At 41.4% G+C, this 14,111-nt stretch overlaps 1 long non-coding RNA gene across 1 annotated transcript in view; it reads left to right on the top strand.

Annotated features, from left to right (window-relative positions):
* LOC139357080 (uncharacterized) overlaps window positions 1-8,737 on the top strand; it is a 128,124-nt gene extending 119,387 nt beyond the window's left edge. The window contains exon 5 of the long non-coding RNA XR_011609698.1: window positions 7,958-8,737. This is a non-coding gene — a long non-coding RNA (uncharacterized lncRNA). The remainder of the gene's footprint in view (window positions 1-7,957) is intronic.
* The last annotated feature ends 5,374 nt before the right edge of the window (window positions 8,738-14,111 follow it).

The following is a 14,111-nucleotide window of genomic DNA, read 5'->3' as shown; positions in this document are numbered from 1 at the left end:
GCCTGCCTCAGCCTCCCAAAGTGCTTGGATTACAGGTGTGAGCCACCACACCTGGCCTGCATTGGTAATTTTGATAGGTAATGCCAAAATATCCTCTATGGGGTTGTACCATTTTGCATTTCCTCCAGAAATGTATGAGGTTTAAGTCATGTAAACTTTTCACTTAGTTTTTTCATCTCTTAAACAGGATCAATAATGGGACCCAACTGTGTTACTTTCCTATTTCTGCTGTAATAAATTACCACAACTTAATTACTTTAAAAACGCAAATTTATTATCTTATAGTTCGGAGGTCAGAAGTCCAGGGTGGGTCTCAGTGGGCTAAAATCAAGGCTGTGTTCCTTTCGGAGGCGCTAGAGGAGAATTGCCTTCCTTGCTTTTTCCAGCATCTAGAGGCTGCCCCACATTCCTTGGCCTGTGGCCCTGCCTCACTGTGACCTCTGCTTCCATTGTCACGTCTCGTCTCTCTGACTTTCCTGTCTCCCCCAATAAGGACTTTTGTGATTATACTGGGTCCATCCAGATAATTCGGGATGATTCCCCATATCAAAATCCTTGATCACATCTGCTTTTGCCATGTAAGGTAACATATTTACAGGCTGAGGATATAGATTCTTTGGGGAGCCATTATTCTGCCTACCACAATTACCTATGGCACAGGATGTTAGGAGAATGGAGATAGAGGAATTTCCGTAGAAAGATACCTGGTTTGCTGTTTCCTTGCCAGCCTCACCAACTGGATAGAGGTGCTGCGTTTGGTTTGGCTCTTTAGTCGCTCTTTAGTCGCTGTCTATGTCTGATACCACTTGGTCACTGAGTAGACCCTAGACCCTCCATATATTTAAAAGTTTTGGGCCAGGCGCGGTGGTTCATGCCTGTAATCCCAGCACTTTGGGAGGCTGAGACGGGTGGATCATGAGGTTAAGAGATCAAGACCATCCTGGTCAACATGATGAAACCCCTTTCTACTAAAAATACAAAGATTAGCTGGTTGTGGTGGCACATGCCTGTAGTCCCAGGTACTTGGGAGCCTGAGGCAGAAGAATTGCTTGAACCCAGGAGGTGAAGGTTGCAGTGAGCTGAGATCATGCCACTGCGCTCCAGCCTGAGTGAGACTCCGTCTCAAAAAAAAAAAAAAAAAAAAGTTTTGATATATGAAGGAATGAATGAAATTCTTAGGAAACATATAAAGCATTATGTTGAAAAATCATTTTTTAAAAAGGGGATTTGTATCCCAATCATCTCAGACAAAAAATGTGACAACTGTGAACTCTTGAGCCATTATTTTGCCAACTTTTAAGATTCAATAATACAATCTGTTTTCATTCAAAACATGTGCTTTAGGCTAGGCACGGTGGCTCACACCTGTAATCCCAGCACTTTGGGAGGCTGAAGCGGGAGGATTGCTTGGACTCAGGAGTTTGAGACCAGCCTGGGTAATATAGTGAGACCTTGTCTCTACAAACAATTTTTTAAAAAATTTAGCCTCAGCCAGGCGCGGAGGCTCACACCTGTAATCCCAGCACTTTGGGAGGCCAAGGAGGGCAGATCACGAGGTCAGGAGATCGAGACCGTCCTGGCTAACACATGGCTAAACCCCATCTCTACTAAAAAAAATAAAACAAAAAAATTAGTCGGGCATGGCAGCGGGTGCCTGCAGTCCCAGCTACTTGGGAGGCTGAGGCAGGAGAATGGGGAGGTGGAGCTTGCAGTGAGCCGAGATCGCGCCACTGCACTCCAGCCTGGGCGACAGAGGGAGACTCCGTATTAAAAAAAAAAAAAAAAAATTAGCCTGGCGTGGTGGTGTGAACCTGTAGTTCCAGCTTCTCAAAAGGCTGAGGCGAGAGGATCACTTGAGCCTGGGAGATCAGGGCTGCAGTGAGCCATAATTGTGCCACTGCACTCCAGCCTGGGTGACAGGGCAAGAGCTTGTCTCAAAAACAAAACAAAATGAAAAACAAAAAACAAAAAACAAAAAACCCCACATATATATATATATATATATATATGCTTCATATCTCTGTAGAAAATGCATCTCCCATGTCTAAGGAAAAAGATTTTCAATTTTTTCAATTTCAAGTTAACATGTAATGTAGTCTGTTCCACTTTTCCCAGCTCATGTCACTGAGTTACATGTCTGTGGACCAAGAAACAGACTGGAATAAAGCTAAGAATTCACAAGCAGGGAAGAATTCTGTTTCCATGCATCAATAGAAAGCAACTGTTGTAGGAGAAATCGGAGGTGAATACAACAAATGAAGAAATATTTATTCAAGAGAATTTATTAAATCTCATAATTTTGAGAGTCTGTGGTACTTGAACCACAATCTTCTCTCACCCTCCCTCTCCCCATCTCAGACCAATGATAAAAAAGAGCTAGGAAAAACAGCCACATTTTCTTATTTAACCGTGTACTGAGGTCTTCACCATTTCTTCACTTTTAGTGACGAAAAACCCACTTTTCATCCCTAAAATGTGGATTGTGATAGTACAGAATTGACATAAAGAGCTGTATAAAGGAAAAAATATTGTAGACCAATTATGTCAAGTAGAGTGTATTTGAGCAAAGAAAAATTACGCAAAAGACAACAAAAAAATGATTCTCGAATTGGGCAACCGTCCAGAACCAAACAGGTTCAGAGGACTCCCACCAACAGAATGATACGTCAACATTTATAGAAAAGTGAGGTATAGGATTGGGAGAAGCGGGAAAAAGAAAAGAAAAGGAAATGTGAGGTATAGAGGCAACTTAACTGGTTACAGCTTAACTGGTTAATTGGTTACAGAGCCTCCTGCAGTTAACTAAAGCTCAGCTACTGGGATCAACTTCTATATTGGTTTGGTCTATTGGGCCCAGTACAAGAGCCCAGTCCAAGTCAATGACTTTCTAAAAAAATTTATTTTAGAGAATATTCTTTAAAACATTTTATTCAGATGAAATGATACAACATTTGTAAAGTACTTAGCATAGTGCCTGAATAAATGCTAGCTACTGTTCTTATTATTGTCAGTCACTCGTATCACCACAGGGTGATGTCACAGGGTCAAACCCAAGAGGAGATCATCAATAACTGCCGCACCTCTGACATCTCAATGGCAATCATCTGGCTTGGACCATCACCCCCATCCTTCCATTGGGCATACCACTTTCTTACTCTCCACTGCTTTCAGCTCCTTCCTTCTCAACTTGGATTCCTAAGTGCGTACTATATGCCTCCCTTTTAAACACTCTTGATTTCCGTAGTCCAATCTGTCCTTGTATCTGCCTGGCAGAATCCCAGCCTTGGTTAAAACCCAACTGCTTGCCTACTTAGTACCTGAGCAGTTGACAGTAACTGGAGAAAATCATACAGCACTAAACCGTGATTTGCCTTTTCCACTGTGTTGACATTTACGCTGATAGTGTAAAAGCAATGGTGGGTAAAACTGTTGAGGCCTTATTAAAATGAATCAAGGCAACACCACCGAACTGCATCAGCAGTGATTGTATTTTCACCAGTATGCACTTGCAGTTAAAAGAAAAAGCCAGTTTACTTAAGAATGTCCTTAATGAAGCAGTAATAATTATTAATTGTATTAAATCTAAACTCTTGATTACATATCTTTTAAATATTATGCAATATTTGGAAAATATTCCAGTGGAAAAATGGGACAGTCTGCATAAAAATTTGCTGCTGCATATTGAAGGATGCATGTCTTGAGTAAAATACTTGTGCGATTGAGTTATGAGTTGAACTAGCCACCTTTTTCATGAAATAACATTTTTACTTAAAGGAATGTCTGGTAGACAAACTATAGCTATTAGTTTTGTGTAATTGACATAGTTTCTTGAAAATTAGCAAAGTTGTGACTTTAAGGAAGGCAATCAATTTTTTTGTCAATGATAACATTTGAGGTTTCGAGCAAAAATTAGAATTTTGGAGAACATGTATGATCCCCTATGGGCTCAACATGTTTCTGAACTTAAAGACTTTTTTCATGTGATCAATAGTGGTATTAATGAATGTAACTTTAAAAATACTATATAATATTTATAATTATATGTATAACATTATATAATATTGTCCACTGCAAACTTATTCCTTCTCAGCTTTGATGTGGCACTGTCAGTAGTCATCTGGTCAATGTTCCAGCTCTGAAAACTAAAGACAGTGATCCAAGGATGGCAGGCCTGACAAAATCAAAGTCAACATCCCATCAGGTTGATACTCTCCTGTTTGCAAACAGAAAAGAAAAAGTGAAGTATAGAGGCAACTTAATTGGTTACAGCTTAACTGGTTAATTGGTTACAGAGCCACCTGCATTTGATCCCTTTTCTGTGTTTGTTGGGGAGTTAGTATCAAATAAAATATATTTTATTTTGTAATATATTTTATTTTAAATGTATTAAAAATGAAATATATTTTATTTTATTATGAAATATATTTTATTATAAAATATTTGGAACTTGGAGAACTAATATTTTTCAGGTGACCAATGCATGATGTTCCAAAATCATTAACAATGCAAGATAGACCACTGAGTTTTAAAGTAACAGAATAGAAAGAGTTAATGTGGTTTCAGATTCCACACTGCAACTAACTTTTTAAGAAACTGCTACTTGTCAAGTTTTGGTATAGAATCAAAGGAGAATATCCACAATTATCTGAGAGTGCTATTATAATAGTTCTCCCTTTTCCAACTGTATGTCTATGTGAGCCAAGATAATCTTCATATCCTTCAACCAAAACAACATATCACAACAGCTTGAGTGCAGAAGCAAATGTGAGAATCCAGCAGTCTTCAACTAAGTCAGACATTAAGGAGTCATGAAAAACTGGAAGACACTACCATACTTCTCTCCTTTTTTTTTTGGCTTTGGAGAATATGGTTATTTTTCATAAAAAGTTATGATTAAGTAGGGTTATTGTTTTTATGTGAATTAATAAACATGTTTTAAAAATTTTTCAGTTTTAATTTCTAATGTGGTAAAGATTCATAGATTTAGCCTACATAAACAAAAACTCTTCAGCGTCCTCAATTTTAAAGTATGTAAAAAGGTGCTGAAACCATAGTTTGAGAACCACTACTATGATGCAAGTTAGATGATATCACCCTGACCCAGAAAGTCTGGGTAGAGTCAGAGCAGGGAAGAGTTGTTTTAGTGAAGGTCTGTTTCATTATTGGTGGACAGCATTTTACAAACAAATACATTTAAATAATGCATAGTTGACTGCATTGTAACTGAGTAATCAATTTAAGTAGAAACCAGCAGGCAAGTAATTGTCTAAATATTCTTGTACTAATTATCCCTTGATTATATCCTCCCCTTGAGAAGAATGAAATTAGAAATATAATAAGGCCAAACTTGCTGTCCATGCCTAGCCTCCAACTCCAGATCAGCCAGTGAGAATGTCATACCAGGCTTCAGGGGCTGAGTAGGGTCTGTTCCAATTAGAGTGGAATTGTTGACTTCTTCAGAAAAGGAAGCAGTGGGGTCAATGGCTTTTTAGCTGCAGTAGCAGCCTGGATTCACTTGGTGCCTGATGTCCAAGCTGGGTATCAAGGTCTTTACATACTTTTGACAGACTGAACCTCTAAATGCTGCCCATCATTGGTATCGATGTGCCGTTGCCCACTGCAAACTTTTTCCTTCTCAGCTTTGATGTGGCACTGTCAGTGGTCATCTGGTCAACGTGCCAGCTCTGAAAACCAAAGACAGTGATCCAAGGATGGCAGACCTGACAAAATCAAAGTCAACATGCCATCAAGTTTATACTCTCCTATTTGCGAACAGTCTTCATGTGATCTCTTTTCTTTCCTGTATTTTTTGGGGAGTTAGTATCAAACGTCAGTTTCAAACCATGACAATTCTGGTCTTTAATAATTAATATTCCCTAAGTGTAATCAATGTTCCTGACTTTCTATGAAAGTCATACCATATCACCCCATTTCTATTCCCTAAGGCCTCTTTCATTTTCCTGCATGAGTTTGTTTTCACATCCAGTTTTGCCGATCCCAAGTCAAATCCTTTGTTGAAAATGTCTCTGGGTGCTTTACTATGGTCAGCATGTGACAGAGAAATACGTATGAGTCTCACTAATGTCTGTCCATAAGCCGCCTTGATGAGGCCTCATGACCGGGTGATTTCGTGGTTGCCTGAGGGTGCTGATCTGCTAACCTCTGTGACTGGAAGAACAAAGTAAAAGTTAATTAATATTTCTGGCTTCTATTCTGGCGGTGAATTTTGCTTTGTTCTCATCTGGGATTTGGAAATTTTAAACCTCTGTATACTCAAGCATCGATTCCTCTAGATCCAGGAGGATCCTTAGAAATCTAGTCCAACACTACCATTTGCTGCCGAGGCCATTAAAGGCAAAGAAGGGAAGTGACGTGAGAGGTCAGGGTCAGGCAGTGCCCAAGCTGGGATGCCTCATCTCTCTCCTTTCCCCTGCCTTGCAACTGTAGGAGCCTCAAAGGCCTAGGTCCAGTATCTGTCTGTAGGTCCTGGATTTGAGGCATTTGGCTCCAGCCTGGTGCCCTACAACCATGATGTGATGGATATTTGTGTTTTTTTCCTTCCTAGGATTTCTTCCTCTTTTCCTGACAGCATCCCCTCCACTTTCCCCTCTCTCAGGCCCCATGGCTTCAGTGGAGCAAACCTCATCCCCTCATTCCAGTCTGGACAGTGGCCAGGATGATTGGTAGAGGGTTGAACATGTGACCCAAACTTGGCCAATCAGACCCAGCTTCAGGATGTTTGCTGTGGTTGTGAGGAAATATGGGGTCCATTTAGTAGGATATAAAATTGAAGGTGTTCATGGTCATTTTGCCACTACTTGGAAAGAGACTGACTGAGAAGCAAATCAACCCAAAGGAAAGCAAAGCTGAGAAGGACAGGCCGAGAGAGAAACAGACAGATAAACAGAGAGAGGGGGAAAGAGAGGGACACGGGGAGAAGGAGCAGGGAGAGGGCTTCCTGGTGAGACCCTCTGAGCACCGGAATCCAGCTACATTTCAAGCAAGATTTACCCCTGGAGTTTTCTGTGACATGAGCTAATACATTTTTTGTCTTAAGCCAATTTGAGTTGATTTGCTGAAACTTGTTCTCTTTGGTTTGCTAAAATTCTGCTTACCGGCTAGAGTTTAGAGCTCTGGGATGGCCCTGCATGCTATTTGTTCAGGTACATTATAGAAAAGTGCTAGTTGCTGGGGCAGTTTGGTTTATCATCCTACTGCAGCCTGTTGGTGAGTTGTCTGTGCTTGAAGCTGCTCTTGTCCTCTGAGCAGCCTAAGCCCCTGAGCTATGGGTGATCTGGGTTGCCTCTGAGTCCTCATTTGATTTGGGGACTCACTTGTAGAGACTGGAAGAGGATGACTCAGTGTTAACGGGCCTTTGGTAGATTTTCTCCAATGAGGAGGCCTGACTTGCTTCTTTCCTGTCTTAATTTTTAGGTTTCTATTTGTATTAGCATCTCTATCACTGGAGGAATAAAAATAATGAACTCGGCCAGGCACAGTGGTTCACACCTGTAATCTGAGGACCGGGAGGCTGAGGCGGGTGGATCATGAGATCAAGAGATCAAAACCATCCTGGCCAAAATGGTGAAACCCCATCTGTACTAAAAATACAAAAATTAGTTGGGTGTGGTGGCACATGCCTGTTGTTCCAGCTGCTGGGGAGGCTGAGGCAGGAGAATCGCTTGAACCCGGGAGGTGGAAGTTGCAGTGAACTGAGATCGCACCACTGCACTCCAACCTGGGCAACAGAGCGAGACTCCTTCTAAAAAAAAAAAAAAAGAACCCTCATGCCAGTGAATTAAAAGGAGCTAGGAATAGTGTGCATACTCACAGTAATGACATTATGTGCATAATATGAGGTGTGTAATATAACAGTGTACATCCCATAATAATACGAGAGAGTGCAGACCCATGCACAGTATAAATTAACATATTTTATTTTCTGTATCAATGAAAGGTCCTGGCAGAAACTGATGGCACATTCAAGCTAGAAAATTTGAGAGACCCGAATGAAGGGACTAATTACAAAGTTGTGGGCAGAATGGAGGGAAGCTGTTGGGTAAGTACAGTGCCCCAGGGCTGGAAACATCGAGGTGCAGTTACCTGTCTGAGGCCTGAAGGTACAAGGGAAGAAAGAGGTTCCAGAACCAAGACTGTGAGAGTGGGGTGGCCCTGTGGCCCACAGGGAGAGAGCAGGGAAGAAATACTCCATCAGAAGTGGGTTTGTCCTGAAGCTCTTGAAACTGAAGCCCGAAGTCCCCTACTCACATGCGCCCCTGGAGTGCCAATTGCTGTTGGGAGGTAAAACGTGTTCTGTGTGGGGAAGCAAAACCCATCAGCAATTGAAAGTATTTCTCACTTCTGGGCATAGTCGTTCATGCCTGTAATCGCAGCAGTTTGGGAGGCTGAGGGAGGAGGATCACTTGAGCCCAGGAGTTTGAGACCAGCCTGGACAAGTGAATCCTTGTAGGTTACTGTGGGGAATGGATGAGTGAGTATGTTAAGCTCTCAGAACAGTGCCTGGCACATAGTAGGTGCTCAATAAATGTTAGCTCTAATCACTATACGAATTACTACAACTTGTTTTTATTGAAAACTTTAATCAAATTTACAGAAAAAAGAACTCAATAAAAATTGTTAGGACTGTTCTAGTTGTAAGTGACTACTCAAGTAAAGGCGTCACATGGTTCCAAGTTGAGTTGTTTTCAAACAGCTGGCTCTGAGGGCCTAAAGACGGTCTCCAGGACTTGCCCTGTCACCCCATTACTTGGATCTGTTTTTCCCTGTTGTCTTCATGCTCCAACAGCTTGGGCAACAAGTGAGACTCCATCTCAAATAAATAAATAAATAAATAATTCTCTGTAAGCATTTTTTATAAACCTCAGACTAAAGGGACAGGAATCTCTAAGGTTCCATGAGTTTGTTCTGATTTCTCTTTTCATTCTAAATAAATATTCATCTTTCTGTCTCATTATATCTTAGTATTTTTCTTAGAGGGTACCTCAAATATTGTATAAGCTTTTGGGGTCCACAAAACCTGGATTTGCCTCAATCTTACTCCCTTCCGGGCTCTCTTGGACCTGAGAGAAACTTAGATGAAAATGTACAGTCTCTGTCCTCATGGGGCTTGGCATCTAGTGAAGGATGCAGATGAGTAAACAGTGGTAGGCTGTCCCTGGTTTTCTGCATCCTGTATCACCCCGTGTGAGCATTATAGATCGTGGTTCTTATCGTATTGCCTTGTCACTGTCTGGGTTCGTCTTTGTCTCCTCTCAGAAATCCGGGAGCTTCTCAGGGGCAGGAAGTGGTGTCTTTGGTCGTTGAATCTCTTGCACCAAGCAAAGGGTAAGAGAAGAATAAATGAATGTATGAATGAATGCGTAGATGAAGGAGTGGGATGAGGGCTGTAACTGATCACTATAGGAGGTACAGTCAGAGCATAAGGAAGGTGCTGTTAAATATTTCATCTTCCTTTATGGTATTCTATTTTACTTTAGATTCATGGGCATGGGATTTAAAAAGTTCCAGAAGTATATAGAACATGCATGCTGCCTTTGTCAAATAAAAAAGAAAAAGAACACAAAAGAAAACTTACTGTTCATACCTGTAATCGCAGCACTTTGGGAGGCCAAGGTGGGTGGCTGTTTTGAGCCCAGGAGTTCAAAACCAGCCTGGGCAACATGGCAAAACCCCATCTCTACAAAAAATACAAAAATTAGCTAGGCATAGTGGTGCACAACCTACTCAAGAGCCTGGGAGGTCGAGGCTGTAGTGAGCCATGATCAGACCATTGCACTCCAGCCTGAGCAACGAAGTGAGACCCTTCCTGTCTCAAAAAAAAAAAAAAAAAAAAAAAAAAAAAAAAGAAAAAAAAAAACTTACGTATTTATTACATTACACATTATATCAACCTTACCTGGGAAGTTTTTTGGGTTTTTTTTTTTGTTTTGTTTTTTTAATGTAAATGCCTGGGCCTTGCTTTAGGAATACTCAGTCAGAATTTCTATAGTTGAGGCTGGACTCTCAAATTTTTAAAAAACCATAAATAATGCTGATGTTCACCCTTCATTAAAATCACTAGATTTAAACTATGTAATAATTCTATATACTAAGAATGATATTGCATCACGTATCTATCTGTTGTTTTTGCCATCTCTTCTTTTTCTAGTATGAATAGAAATTAACACTAGAATCAACTCTCAGTTGATGTGGTTTGGGTCAGGGTGACCCTATGTCCTCATACCCTCTCAACCACTCTGCTACCCCATCTGGCTCCAGAGGTGGAGCTGAGACCAAGTTCTGGACCATCTTATGTCCCATGCCTCTGGCCACAAAGATTGGCTCAGAGGCAGGTACAAGATGTCAGTTAGTCCAGGAGCCTCCAGCCTGAAATCCTTGTGGGATATTTTGGGAAAGGGAAGCCCTCTTTCCACTGGGGTGGCCATATGATAGGAGGTCAGTCTGGGGCTGTGAGAGTGCCTGTTGGAGTGTGAAGATAACAGAGAAAAACAGATCCAAGTAATGGGGTGACAGGGCAAGTCCTGGAGACTGTCTTTAGGCCCTCAGAGCCAGCTGTTTGAAAACAACCCAACTTGGAACCATGTGACGCCTTTACTTGAGTAGTCACTTGCAACCAGAACAGTCCTAACAATTTTTATTGAGTTCTTTTTTCTGTAAATTTGATTAAAGTTTTCACTAAAAACAAGTTGTAGAAATTCTTATAGTGATAAGAGCTAACATTTATTGAGTACCTACTATGTACCAGGCACTGTTCTGAGAGCTTAACATACTCACTTGTCCAATCCCCACAGTAACCTACAAGTGAGTACATGCCTCTTTTACAGATAGAGAAACTGAGGCACTTAGTCAGCCCCACTTCCATCAACTCTGTGTTCAACATGCTTCCTGTTTTCGGGTCAGGGAAATATTACAAAGACCTTGCCTACTATTTGAGAAGCCACCATTTAAGTGAGTGATTGTACTTTTATGGGTTCCAAGTGTATTGCTGCTTCGAGAAGTGTCTCACTTTAGCCTTGAGAGGATAAGACAGAATGATGGCCACTACCACTCAGGATCACAAAGGAAAAGTGGCGGTAGGCTGATGTCACACGAGGAAGTCTTTTTGTGCAGAAGAAAGGTTAGAAGGATTCTTTTCTCTCTGCAAGATTAACTAAACAATTGAGGGTGGCACACTACTCTCAGAAATTTAGACTCCCGAAGAAGGAAGATGAATGAGGAAATAACAGCACGTTGCCATGGCAGAGGAGATGGGGAGTTGGCTCCTGTGCTATCTCCTGGCAACCATTTGACAAGGAGCCGCACTTGACTTTGAATTACAGGCAAGGAAGCTGCCACTCGGGGATCATCTGTAAGGGAACTTTAATCAAGCTTACCTTGGTGCCTCGAGAGAAGCCCAGATACATTAATAGAAAATAAATACAATTTCAGGTGCCTCTCAGTGGGCCCCTTCCTCAGTCTGACTAGTCGTGAAAGCTATGGAGGCTTTGCTTATGGAGAACCTTCTGCTTCAGTTTTCTGAAAGCTGCGTGCCCTATGCCAAGGAGGATTTGCTCTTGTTTGCAAATGCCTTCACCCCAGGGACCAAACCACGGGGGGTGGTAGAATCTGGGATACCTCTTGGAATAGAGTTGCCAAAAATCTTACCCTCGTCCGATAAAAGGAGCAAACCACTCATTTGGAAAGAGGAGCACTGTGTGTGGTGAGTAGGGCAACCAATTCAGCTGGCTTACTTGGGACTTTTCCAGTCTTAGCGCTGAAAGTCCAAGTGCCAGGAAACCTCTCAGTCCTACACAACCAGGAATGGTTTGCCAATACCGTCCCTCTATTCAAAGGGAAAGTCCCACATCCCAGGCATCCTACTCTGTTTGGGCTGCTAAAACAAAATACCATAGACTGGGTGGCTTAAGCAACAGACATTTATTTTTCACAGTTCTGGAGGCTGGAAGTCCGAGCTCAGGCTGCCTGCTTCTTCAGATTCTGGTGAGGGCTCTCTTCCCAGCTTGCAGATGGCTGCTTTCTTCCTGTGGAGAGAGAGACAGAGACAGAGACAGGGAGAAGGAAAGAGAGTGAGAGAGAAAGTTCTCTGGTCTCTTTTTTATAAGAGCACTACAATCCCATCATGAGGACTCCAAACTCATAATCTCATCTAAATTGAATTACCTCCCAAAGTGTTGGGACCTCAACATATGAGTTTTGGGGGCACATATTTAGTGTCCCCAAACTGGTACAGTTGATCATCTGTGGATGACCCACCTTCCCCAGTGGTCATCTATCATAATGCTTTATTAGAAATAGAGAATGTACTCTTTGAGCATACAGATATGTTTACTTTCTCTTTTGAATCTCCCATAGGCTAAGCCCACTGTGACTAAATCTCAAAGGGGCAAAATTATCTGCTTGCACAGAAACGAAATATCCTGTCCACCTTACAAACACAGTCTCAAACACACCTCAAGCTTCACCTGCTCTAAGTTCTTATTGGCCGGGAGTGGTGGCTCATGCCTGTAATCTTAGCACTTTGAGAGGCCAAGGCAGGAGGATTGTTTGAGGTCAGGAGTTCAAGACCATCCTGGGAAACACAGCAGAACCCTGTCTCTATTCTAAAAATAAAACAACAACAACAACAACAACAACAACACTTTTTTAAAAAAAGAAGTTCTTCTTGATCCTTTCACCTCTCCTTGAGCAGAGTCTGTGTTCTCTTTTCAAGGGCCAACCACATAGTAGGTGCTCAATAAATAACCAAGCAAGTAAAATTTTCTCTAATTATGCATGTCTTCAAAGTTCCTTAGTTGCTCGTGTAGCTTTTACAGTCTTATGGTGGTCAGTGGTATCTTCTCAACTCAGAGGCCAACATATGTGTGCCTGTTCTCTGACAATAACTCATAGTGCTGAGTGAGGATGGCTTTAGCGATACCCTTTCCAGCCACTAGTCTTTGCCAAGGCATGGCAATTCCAAGCTGACTAATGCCTCTGGGCCAGGTTTTGACTTTCTGACCCGTGGAATAAAGATACCACAGAACAGGAGTTCTCAACCTTGGCTGCACATTGGAATCATTTAGGAGCTTTAAAAAAATAAATAAATAACCAGCTCCTACCACAACCAACCTATGGGGCCTGAATGCCATAATTTTGGAAAGCTTCTTAGGTTTTCCTGTGAGCAGCCAAGGTTGAAAACCACTGGCCTAAAGGATCTTTAAGGACAAGGATAAACTATAGGAAGGAATTATTCTGGGAAAGCTTATCTGTTCTAAGACTAAAATTCACAGATACCAGCAGTGCTTGAGTCAAAAAAATCTTGTTTTATGTTTTTAAAATATACTGTACTTATTTTTAATTATGGAAATTATATACAAATTACCTTTGTAAGGCTTCAAATGATTTAGAAATTTGTAGGAAGATTAAAAAGGCAAAAATTCCTTCTTACCCACCCTGCAGTGGTAACTCTCTTGTTGGGATGGGATATATCCATTCAGATCTTTCCATTGCTATTATATTTGAATATGTTTGTATGAAAATATATTTTTCATACATGCAGTCATGCTTTTTATATTCTTCTCAATTTTTTTTCTCCATAATGACTCCATCTTCTAGATATTTCCAAGCTACCATATCTCTATCTACTTCATTCATTTTCATTGCTGCCTGGTGTTTGTAAGATGAATGTTTCGTAGTTGATATCATCATTCCCTTGTTTGTTCCCAGAGATTTGCTGTAACAAACACTGCTGCCCTCAACATCAGATTAACACTATACCGTGCCACACTCAAGTGGATTTGCTAGAATAGAAACCTACTAGAGGTTTGCTGCATGTATATTTAAAAACTTGATAGAAACAGCCAAATTGCCTCTTAAAAGACCATGGATTTACATTCTTACCAACAGCTCTCAGTGAACACTGCCCCTGCCCCCACCCCTCTGGGGGCCTTTGCACATGCCATGCTATTACCTCTACTGGGATTCTTCTCCCTTCCTCACCTTTCAGATCTCAGTTCAAGTCCTGCTTTCTCACCCCCTTGTAGGACCATTCTCTTGTGTCCTAAGCTGTTAGGACATCAAGCTCTTTTCCTTCAGAGTGTTTAGTGTGTATA

Source organism: Macaca nemestrina, chromosome 11, assembly GCF_043159975.1.
Source record: "Macaca nemestrina isolate mMacNem1 chromosome 11, mMacNem.hap1, whole genome shotgun sequence".
NCBI lineage: Eukaryota > Metazoa > Chordata > Mammalia > Primates > Cercopithecidae > Macaca > Macaca nemestrina.
The sequence above is the reverse complement of the archived record's forward strand: the minus strand, read 5'-3'. Positions and strand labels throughout refer to the sequence as shown.